Source organism: Saccostrea echinata, unplaced genomic scaffold, assembly GCF_033153115.1.
Source record: "Saccostrea echinata isolate AGI-Se365-2 ecotype Australia unplaced genomic scaffold, CSIRO_AGI_Sech_v1 ptg000033l, whole genome shotgun sequence".
In the NCBI taxonomy this organism is placed as follows: Eukaryota; Metazoa; Mollusca; class Bivalvia; order Ostreida; family Ostreidae; genus Saccostrea; species Saccostrea echinata.
The window spans coordinates 21487610-21500516 of NW_026889782.1; positions in this window are offsets into that span (position 1 = coordinate 21487610).

Sequence of the window (12907 nt, forward strand, 5' to 3'; positions counted from 1 at the left end):
AATAACACAAAATTACAAAATTAGATATGAAGAATCTACTAGCATGAATGTTATGGGCGATATAGACATCCATTTTTGTCATTTTTTTTTTAATTTCATTTTAATATATGTTTGGTATTTATGGTCTTCATTATCCCTTGCAAAATTTACTAGGTTTCAACTAAGCTATGGATCCTGTTTAAATACTAGTCACATTTATTATTAAGTCAGACAGTAAACCAGCTTTTCTCAAAAAGAAAAGAACGCGGCTAAGATAAGGCTGTCCGTAAAATATCAAACTGTTCCAACTGTAGTAACTTCTCTGAACTACCTTGTTATGACATCATAATAGCATATGACGTCAAGTCACTAGATATCTGAGCTGACATGGCCTGGAAAGTGTCATAACTTTTAAATTCCTTTCACAGGATACGTAGAATTTTTTTTTTAGCATTGTTGTTTAGTTGAAATGTATGCATTGGTTTTTTTTCCTTTTTCTTTTTTAGCTCCAATGTGCTTTTATAATGTTGAACATTTGCAATTTAATATTGTTATTCCTTTCGCTTGTCCGATATGCACATATCCACATATTCAAACAATAACAAAAAATTGAACGTGAAACGTTCCCCCCATACACGTCTGTAGACAGAGTTAGACTTTATGAATCGTGTATATATTTGACTGGCCAAAGGATTTATAAGGATAAATTGGATATATTGTGTGTGAATCTACAAGGGAAATATGTCTTCAAACTGAATTTTGCTTGGGGATTGTGTGTAATTTATCCTATTTTGTATATATTGCAATAAAGAGTGAGAAATACCCCCTTGTGTGTGGGTAAGTTAAATTTTTCGTGAAATATTTTCTTAAGAAGTAAAATTCAGACTTGCCCCAGCACTTTATATGTACCAATGATAACGATAAATTGACTTATGTAACTTTTCACAAAATTTTTGTTTTGCGCGTGTGCTAATGCGATTTTTTCAGCAACATTTAGGAATTCATAAGTGTCCATCACGTGATCAACAAAGTCATGTTACATCACAAAAATACTTTATCAAAATACCTGAATAAACTCTCATCACAAATTGGCTCAAAATTAATACATATACTACATATTGAAATTAAAATCTAGCTCAAAATAAAATGTATATTTTTTAATGCATATTAAGCCTTCAGACAGCCTTAACATAGCTGCAAAAATAAAACTATTGTATCATGATAATCAGCTGACTCAAAGATATGTATAAGGGTACATGATTTAAAATTATATTTCTAGACGATGCAAAACCAGGAATGAGAGTTGTAGCAAGAAACAAAACATCCAAGCTGGAGCAAGTTGTTGGGACAATTATTATCGGAAAGGCAAGGGAATTTCTTTTCAATCTGCAGCATGTATTGATTTAAGGAATCACTGTCTAGTTCATACGTGAAATAACAATGTAAACATAATTTTAAAGAAAAGATATAATGAATTTAAAATACACGAGGCATTCCATATTAATTTTCATAGTCCCCTCCCACTGACGTCAGATACAGACAGCCATGAGAGACTGACATGCATGACCTTTCACATGACGAAATTTACATTCTGTTGTACATGTAGTTATTAAGAAATCAACTTACTTAACTTTGAAAGAGTTATCACAGAGAAAACTTTTTGAAATATAAATATTATGTTTAGGGTTTAATTTTTTCCCAATATTTTTATTTAATTAAATATACATGTATAGACACATTCAAATATAAAAAACTTGAAAATGATACATTAACAATTGGCAAACATTACATAGTAATAAACAATAGTTATAATAACCTTTTGTTTTAAAATGCAGTTCATTAAGTAAACTTTGGGATGGAAGAAATATGATTTGATTTATTCCAAAACTTATAGAAATTTGTTCTTACTTGTTAGGCTTATGAATGGATTATTTATAAACGGTTTTCAATCACAAGATGAAACACTTCTTTTAAGTTTGGCTTAATGTTGGCTTATTGGTCCTTAATGATGGTTTAATGGTTGTCTTTAAGTCACCATTAAGCACCTATAAGCTACCTTTAAGTAATAAATACACCACCATTAAGTTACCATTAAGCCATCTCAAAGTCCTTAATGGATGCTTAAAGGTACCTTAATGGTGGCTTAATGGTGGCTTATAAGTGCTTAATGGTAGCTTCTAGACAACCAGTAAGTTACCATTAAGCCACCATTAAGCCAGACTTATAGGTGCTTAATGTCCAAACTCCATTAAGCTACCATTAAACCACCTTTAAGCCACCATTAAGTCACCATTAAGTCACCATTAAGCTGTCGATAAAACTGCTTTTATGGGTTAAATATTATTTTTATAATGATTTCTTCACAAAAATTATACATGTCGAGTTTATGCATTTGTTAATTCGGCGAAAATAATGTAAAAGCAAGAAAATTAAAAAAGAAATAAATGAAAAAAACGCATTCCCAACAAGATTCGATTCCATGACCTTTACATTGGAGGGCGAACGCTTTAACCACTGAGCTATCGAGGCTGTTGAAAATAGAGTGAAATATAAAACCTTTATTTTTAACAAACTTGTTTGGAATGGTTATAGGTACCTGTACATGTATTTTTTTTTCTGATGTTTATATTTATTAATCAATACTGCGAATAATTATATCGATATATATTTTAAAAAAGAAATTTTGATAAAGTTTTATATTACGTTAATATTTCTTAACCGTGGACCGGAGTTCGGTGTGATGGTGTGAAACAACTTTTTGATTTTAAGTAACTAAATTCCTCGTTCTGTTATTCGCAGATTTATAAGCATGAAAAGATTGAAATTCAACAGATATAACAAAATTTTGTTATTAAAAAGGAATATATCATCGAAAGAGAACGATGGGAAAAAACAGGTTATAGTTCTTATAAATATGCTGCAGATATTTACGATTTTAAAACAAGTATTCAAACAAACTGATTTTAGGTAGCGAAAATTTTAAGGCATTTGATTAAGCTGTTCTCAGTTCCCGAGTCTATACGCATTGACAAAAATGTTAGAAATAGCGAGAAAAAAATTATGAATTGAATAAGTATTTGAGTAAATGATATTGAAACAACTTCAAACTTAACAAGTTAGTTTAAAGACTTGAAACTGGACGTGTTAAGGTGGTTTAAATAAGTTTGGACATTAAGCCACCATTAAGCCGCAGCTTAAAGGTGGCTTAATGGTAGCTTAATGAAGCTTGGACATTAAGCACCTAGAAGCTGCAGCTTAATGGTGGCTTAATGGTGGCTTAAAGGAATTAAATGCATTAAGCCACCATTAAGCGGTTGCTTAAAGTTGGTCCTTCGTCCTGTGAATACAAAATGGAAAAAAAAAATAAGAAGGAAACGCCGTTCAACTTCTTGCAGCGGTGTTGGACGTCATAATAGCGATCCGTCTTTATACCCCTTGCAAAAGGGATAAACATAAAGCAAATTCAAATGAGAAAGAAAAACTACAATTACCCTTCATTTAGTTCATTTGGGTCAGTTTCATTTAGATTTGTTTTTGCTTGAGCACTAATAGTAAACCTACCCATTCCCCCTAACCTTGGTCTCTTTCGGTCTTTGAAGAACATTGAATATACAAATATTTTCTTTTTCTAAATCTCGTTTTTATTCATCTATTTACAATCTACCTGTCTATTAAAACTATGAAAGTACTTTTTATATTATATATAACAGAGCCCCTGATACAGGGGCCATGAAACTAACAGTTTTGTAAGAGACAACATCGCTAATTATTTCCATGCACTTAGTTTATCTTCTTAATACCCAGTAGCAGAGAAAAGGATTTTCAAAGACAATGAATTTTTACTTTATAAGAGCCAAGTCCCAACACCAGATCTCCTGGCCAAGGGGCCATGAAATTCTCAATTTCAAAGAGATCCTTCCTTATCATAACCATGCACCATGTTTGTTTCATACCGAGGGACAGGAAATCAGATTTTTAAAGATACTGCATTTGTACAATATATTCAGCAGAGCCTCACCCTAAGACCAAAATCCATGACAAAGGGGCCATGAAGTCTTAATTTTGGAAGATGATTACTTGCTCATCATAACCATGTAAATGTATTTAGTTTATTCGCTAAACACTCAGGATAAGAGAAAAAGAAATATATAAATAATTCATGATTTTCACTATCTGATCATAGAGTCCCGCCCAGTACTATAATATCTGACCCAAAGGGCAATGACATTCATAATTTTGAAAGAAGCAACCTTGCTCATCAGAACCACATCCTTAGTATATATTCTTGATACATAGGAGTTGAGAAGATTTTCAAGTGATAATGAGTTTTCATTATATAATTAGTAGAGCCCTATCGTCAGAACCCCTGACCCTAGAATTTACAATTTTTGAAGAGACACCCTTGCTCATCATAGCTAGGAACATTGTTTATTTAAAACCAAAAGAAGAGAAGAAGATTTTCAAAGAAATAGTACAGTCTCACCATATTATCAATAGACCCCCCTCCCACACACACATGAACCCCTGACCTTAAGGTCATAAATTTCACAATTATGGAAAAGGCATTCTAGCTCATCATAACCATGCACTTAACTTATCTGCTTTATGTCCCAGGATCAGAGAAGAAGATTTTTCATTTTCACAATATAATAAATAGAGTCCTGCTTTAACACCAGAACACCTGACCCAGAAGCCAAGAAATTTACAATTTTGGAATATACACCCTTGTTCATTTTAACTATTCACTTAATTTGTTTGCTTAATACTCTGGAGCAGAGAGAAGGAGTGTGAAAGAAATACTGCACTTTCACTACATATTCAATAGAGCAACCCCCACACCATCCCACCCCACGAACGCATGACCCTGAGGTCACAAATTACAAATGACGAAGGACAAAATAGAAATCAATAGGTCACCTAATATAATCAACATTTCAAACACTTCATATAAAGACTCAAAAATCAATTTTAAGATTTTCTTCAAACCTTGTCTTTATACGTATCCATATTTTAATGAATGTCCCCGTTAATAAAAAAAAACTTCTTTTAGAACACCGCTACAAATAATTTTACAAAAAGTGAATTGTTAAAAAGGCAAAATGCTCAAACAAGTTTAAACACATAATTTAATTGAATTATAAGATTATAATATCATAATCTATCTGGAATTTATATATGGCAACAGAACGTCAGAATTCTACATGTTCAAATTTGAATCTAACATACTAAAATTTGTTGACTTCATTACTCCTTTTAAAAAAGTAAATAATAATTTTCGTGTGGATTATTCGCTTTACCTTTTCATCATACACACTTTCATCTGCAAAAATAGCATGGAGGATTAATGCAAAATCTATTTTTATACATCAAACAAAAGTTGTTTAATGTATGTCTTTACCTTAGTCTCTGGTGAGACTACGTGAAAACTGATATACGACTTATTACGCTAAAAAAACTGCACAAATATATATTCTCAGAGATCACTACCATACTCAATGACCTGATTTTGGTAACTAATGATTACCTAATAGCAAAACATTAAGTGTCGCTACTTTTTGGGGGAAATATTTAAAAAAAATACATTAGAAGCCTTGTAAGGGTAAGGGGATATAAATTGTAAATACTTTTAAATAAACGTAGTTAACACCCCCTCCCCCCCCCCTTTTTTTTAATTTGCTTTCTTGTAATCATTGTCTTTGATTAATGTTATGAATTTGACATAAAATAAATATTAAATATTATTTAACCCTCTGCATGAGCGCAGCACATTTAAGGCTGCAGTAAGGAGGCGGGGCCTAATTTATACGGGAAATGCTTACTATGACATCACACAAAAATATAAGTTCTTCAAATTACCACAAAATGAAATGATTTACTATTTTAAACTGTTGAATAGCTTTAAACTACATCAATACTAACTAGTGCATGCATTATTGTCGTTGGAAAAATCCCACACAGCAATATATAAACAATTCACTGATCGCAATGCACTTGTCAATGTGACGTCATATCATAAAATTTGACGCAGTTTGTATGCAGTGAGAGGCGGATCAAGTTATATTTATACAATGAAAAATGTATTTTGTTATTAATTAAATATAAATTGTAGATATATAAAAGGCCATTAACTTGGATGCGATGTCTATTTTATGATTCTATTCATATACTTCCCGTACATTCCCTAGACAAGCGATACTGTCGTATATTTGTATTCAGATTCATTGAAGGGTAATAGAAGGGTCGTAATAAATCGATATATTGCAAGGGCATACCCTCAATGAATTATGACATGCTTTTACACATAAACTTAAAAAGTATGAAGATATTTGAAAAGTGCTGCGAACCTGTTGAAATCTTGCAAATGAATTAATTATATCTATATTTAATGTACTTGACCAGCAAAATATTCAACATAAGGTCTAACAAATGTAATTTTAGCAATTAGATAGTAGAATCTATATAGGTTCGCAGCACTTTTCACAAACTACAAAGAGTGTTGAAAATAATTATATGTTAAACCTAGATATTTAGCTTGGTTATGCCCTTGCAATATTAGAATTTATAGATGACCTCAATACTTCAGGTATATTTGCTAAAATCACGTGACTGCCACATCACGTGACAAGTCTAAATAAGAAATCTAATCGTCCTCAACATGTAGTTTTCAACCACATTGAATTTGTCCGATGCTAGTAAAGTCCTAAAAAGAAACGCCCATCCTTGTAAAGAATGTATTTTCTATCTAAAAAAATCGCCGATATTTCTATTTGGCACCTTAACTGTACTGCGAGGATTATATGTAGAAAAAATCTTGGGGTTTAGAGTCAAGGCGCAAGCTCCAGTATGCCAACACTCCATGGAATGGTCCAAGGCTCATCGGAAAAAGATATGAAACTTAAGGTTCGATGGGATGATGGGAAAATTGGCAATGAGATAGAAAAAAACGAACAAATACTGCTTTATGATAACAGTCAAATAGGTATGAACATTTTTAGCTCACCTAAGCCAATGGCTCAAGTTAGCTTTTCTGATCAAAGAGTGCCCACCGTCCGTCTGTCGTCTGTAAACTTTTCACATTTTTGACTTCTTCTCAAGAACCGTTGTGCCAATTTCAACCAAACTTGCCACAAAGCATCCTTGGGTAAAGAGGGTTTAAGTTTGTTCACAGGAAGTGACAAGCTCTCTTTCAAGGGGAGATAATTAATAATTCGTGAAAGTTTGGTAGCATCATTTAAAACTCTTCTTCTCGAGAACCACTGGGAAAGAAATGATGAAACATGTGATAGCTTCATTACATACTCTAGATTTTAGTTTTTTCATATCATAACCCCGGGATAGGGCGGAGCCATAAAAGGGGGTCTTTTTAAATAGGAATATATAGAAAATGTCTTTAAAAATCTTCTCGAGAACATTAAAGCCATGATAAGTCATATTAATATAGAAGTATCTTCAGGCAATGTTGATTCAAGTTTGCTCCAATTATGAGTCCCGGGGGTTGAGCGGGACCAGAAAAGTGGGTCAAAGTTTTAAATAGGAATATATAGATGTAATGGTTAAGAGGCATTTGCGTAAAGCGCATTGGAATACATAGGAAAAGAATCTTTAAAATTCCTCTACTCAAGAACAGCAAAGCTATAATAATTAACATTGATATGGAAGCATTCTGAGGTAGTGTTAATTTAAGTTTGTCCCCCTCCGGTAAACTTTCAATACTGAACTGATTCCTGCTTTTTTCCCAGTCAATGTGTTTAGGTGTTCAGGTGAGCAATATGGGCAACAAGCCTCTCATTTTTAATTGTACAAAGGGAGGGGAAGTCTTTATTTATTCATAAAATACAGCTTTTGATATATGAAGAATGTTGCATTTTGTTTAAGAAAAATTGTTCAATGCAGGTGCTGAACACGATACCAGATGTCACGAATGCAAACAAAATATTAAAGGCATACGCTGGCAGTGCAAGGAAGAGGATTATAGCCTCTGTACGAGTTGCTACATGTCCGATGAAGGTGACACGGATTGTATATTTTTCCGAATGATCGACCCTTTTCAGAGGTATGTCTTAGCCTAAAGAATATTTGTAAATGTACACATACTAGGAATCTTTGTCAGTTTATTATTATTGATGTCATCAATAAATTTGTATCTATAAACAGTTAACAATTGGAAATTCATGAAATACATTTGTGTATAACATATAACTTGGGTATAAATGTGCACAGTCCTTGCTAGTCGTTGATACATGTAGTATTAAAGTATTGACTTTTAATAACCAGCATGATAAATAAAGTTATTTTTTAGATTAAGGGATCGTATTTTTTTCTATATTTCTACGATTGATGAAATGGATGTTACACCCTTAGAGAAATATTGATTGATTTCGTTGAAGAGGTTTGTGACGTTACATACACTGTATTGTACATATTGTCGTCGGCAACATATGTACCTACAATCACTGCATACTGTAGTATCTTGTCGGCCATCGGTAAATATTGTCGCCGCCTGAAAAGGTACACATGTACATATTTTCGCTACGATATTTTGAGCCTACCCTCACTGCAGCGCCCTGATTTTCCAAAAAAAGGAAATGATTTAAAATGTTTCCTCTACATACTTCTATGCTACTGGTCCCGTTATACTATCTCAGTTGCCTTCTTCTCGTTATTTCCTTCATCGATTAAACAAAAAGTCCCAGATTACAAGTGCTTGTATCCACAGCTATAATTTTTGATAAACTATGTTTCTTTAGTAAGCTGGAGTCACGTTAACTCCACTGGTGAAAGGGCGAGTTTATCTTGTCGGAAAAACCTCTTTTCCATAATGGAACATATTTTCGAAGGAGCATTCTCCAGTTTTAACAAATACAATGGGTCTATCATTATCATCCTCTATACTGTGAATATGAAAAAGCCTACTCTTCTTACTTAAGTTTTACAAGATAGCAGAAGGCTCAATTCATGGGGAGATCCAAATTTTTTCTTAGTTTTATGAGCTTAGCTCACAAGATTAGATTAAGCTTAACTTGTGAGCTAAGCTCACATCTAAGAAACAGGTGTAAAACTGATTTTAAAATTTAAGCTGCTCCTGGTGATAAATCTGGTTTAAACACATGTATGAGTTCGTGCAAATAGTTATAGAGCTGAAAATTCAAAAGGAATTTCTTGGAGTGCAGATAAATGCTCATTATTCAGCTAACAAAAACATCTAAGAAACAATCCTGGAAAGCAGAACTGGGCCAATCTAGGAGGTCTGTTGTCATCAGAAGATAACAGTGATTTTTGTTTATCAAATTTTAAGGAAGTCTTTATACTCTAAACCTGAGAAATTACATAGGTTTAACGATCTAAATAGTGTTTGTTACATACTTCTGTTAAAGTATTTCCTATATAAAGTTAAGAACGTGAAATAAATATTTTTATAGTCTGAAAATTTCAAAACATAGCAAAGCTATACCCCGGGATATAGTTTGTGCTATCCATCCCTCGGAAAATTTTTATTCAAAGGTTTTAATTTTAACATTTTCAGCTTAAGCAGGAGAACTCAAATTGCAGTCCTTGTAAAACTTAAATCTTGTAATATCCAGTATCATATGCTATAACCTACACATTAAGTCCATTTACGTTATTCTCTATCTCTGCTTTTTTTCTGTTACTTTCATTTTTGAGGCGATAAATTTTTTTATAAATGATAGCTACCCCAGTAATTATTGCTTAGAAAATAGGAAAATTGAAAATCGTTGATAACAAAATTTTTACTTTCTTTTTAAGCAAACAATTACCAAATTCGAGATCAAAAATTAGGTCAGACAGGAAAATACAAGCCATTGGACTATTTAAAGATGCCGAAGTTTCAGAAATTGGAAATGGTGAGCTGTTTTTTATTTTGTTAATTGGATTTATAAAATCCTTACTATGTATATGGAATTTATGAATATTTTTTCACAGAACCAAAAATTGGAAAAATTTCAAGGATATCAAATTACAAACTAAATACATGTCGAAGCCAAGTTCACGTAAAATGGGACAATGGATACCTTGGAGAAAACAGTGTTCAAATAACAGATCTTATATTGCATGGAGGCTCGGAGGCTGATATATATTTGGCATCACATCTCCCTAAAGTTCAAAAAGGTAATATATATATAATCCATTTTTATTTCCCTTTTATATAAGAAATGCATGAATTATTTTAATACTAGATTTGAAAACGAATATACTCTCCTCATTATTGTTTCAAGGAAAACATAACAGGTTTAAACAGTGTTTAATTCCACATCCTCGTCAAAAATTTCTTTAATTTTCAAGACGAAAAGCAGACTATTTTACTGATCGTCTCCTCCCTCCATAGTTAGATTCATGGATTATTTCAGCAGTCAGTTGAAAATTGCTTCCTTAATAACCTTTCAAAAAATAATGCATGTAATGCACAGAGATATTTTTGAGATTTCGGGATGTTATGTACATATAATCCATATTTGTTTATTAGCTTGATAGTTTTAGAGAAGTACTTCTTGGGGAGGAGGAATACGAAAAGACCCACCATAGAGCTACAGTTCCCCAATACATTCGATTTCCATTACTGGAACTCTTCAAAGTAAAGGCGCGTTTGGTCGTTTGACTGGGACAACATGATATAGCGTAGTTGTCATTCTCATTAAAGTGTAGAAGAAGTAATAGACATATTTGAGAGTTCGATAGCCCTGAATCTATCATCTATTAGATAAAAATTACGACGTTTCCGAGGTCTGTATATTGTATTTCGAGATGGACCGTCAACACTCATCATCAACATACTATAATATGTATAAATTGATATCATCGTCGTTTCTACTTCTGATGCTTGCAAAGTCCACAACAATACAGTGTCTCACTTGCATGTTTGGTTTGCTTACTTTTTTGTTATATTTCCTTTTTCTTTTCAATATGTACATTTTTATTTTTTTTTTTACAGATATGCACGGATATATCAAAATTGCACACGGTGCTAAAAAGGTACTTCATACTAAGTCATGTAAATTCAACATTTACAAATTCAGGGTTATTTGAAAGGAAACTTTAAAGAACTTTATCAAAACTACATCTTTCAAGAAGATAAGGTGATGCTCTTTTTTAAATATTAAAGGAATAACAAGTGGAAATAAAAATAGAAATAACGTTTTTAAACAACATTTTATATGTGAAATGAGGATTGTAATTATGCATAATTCATCTATATAGCAAACATTAATATATCAAAAATACAAACATTTTTGAATATCGAAACACAATTACATGGGGAATTTGCCATTTCCAAATTATTTTCTTCTCTTTAAAAGATAAAGAAGATTGAAATATGAATAGCTTTCTGACTGCTGATAAATCTCCATACACACCTTTCTTAACGTTCTATATTATGAGATCTTTTTATTTTCTTATATATATAATCTATGCTGGTGAAGAAATGACAAGTTAATCTATGTTGTTTGATTTTTCATTTGTATTGTTTGACTTTTCATTTGTATTGTACAATTTTCTATTTATATTCTATAATTGTCCATTTGAAATGTATAAATTTCAATTTGTGTTGTATAAATTTTTATTTGTATTCCATACAATACAAGTGGAAAATTATACTATACAAAAGGAAAATTATACAATACAAATAGAAAATTATAGAATACAAATAGAAATGTATATGATACAAATGGAACATTATAAAATACAAATGGAAAATCATTAAGTACAAATGAAAAAATATACAATACAAATGAAAAGTTATATAATACAAATGGAGAATAATACTATGTACAATACAAAGGGAAATTATATAATACAAATCGATGATTATACATTATTCATTTAAAATCATAGAATACGAATCGATAATTATACAATATATATAGAAAATTATTCAACATAAATGGAAAATCATACAATATAAATGACAAGGTGAAGATAACAAACAGTGATCGATATCGTAAAATCATAAAACAGTAATAAAAAATATAGAATACAGAAGGAAAATTATACGATACGAATGGAAAATTATACAAATAATACTGATACAATACAAATGAAAAATGTACAATACAAATGGAAATTAACACAATTCAAATTGAAAAGATTGAGCATCGCCCTGTTTGACATTGGGTCAGAAAAATTAGTTTAGTCTTAGTCTAGAATGAAAAGTGCAAATCAATGCAAAACAATAACACTCAATATCTGACAAATTAAGCGGACATGATTAAATCCCAAAATTATGTCTTGGGAAGTTTTATAATATTTATATGCTTCATTTTAATTATCAGAATGGATTTAATTTATATGTTGATTTTATAGTATGGAAAGTCTCCAAAACATTTAAGTAATTGGAAATAAATTAAACTCTCCTTACACTGATCAATTGATTGAATAATGCCAATCTTCTAATAAGATTTAAGAGTATCACTAAATTCTTGACCAGTATATGGATTCCTATGGTAAAATTACTCTCCGACTCTCCGTGGTTTGATTATGACAAGGAACACACTGTTGGTGTGATTGGTCGAGCAGGGGATGCTTACTCCTCCATGGTACCTGACCCCATTGATGATGTTTTTAGAGACCCGTGTTTGCTCTGCTCCAAATTTGTATTGTTTCAATGAAGTTTGTTATCTTCATATTTCATTTAATGAAAACATGAACATAAAGTAAGACACATCATTTTTATACACTTTCAGATTAATGTTGATCTTCGGTTTAATGACGAAAGGAAATCTCAAATAATGCAAGAAATAAGATTGCCATATTTCTTGTTGGACAATAACATAGATGAAGATGGTGAACGCTTGATAAACTTTTCAAGTAAGAAGATTTTTTTCTGCCGTCAATTAATTTCAGGAATTCATAGTATTTCTTGTTTTTAATACCGGAGTGTATTTATATTAATGTAGTTTAATATACTGAAGTTCCT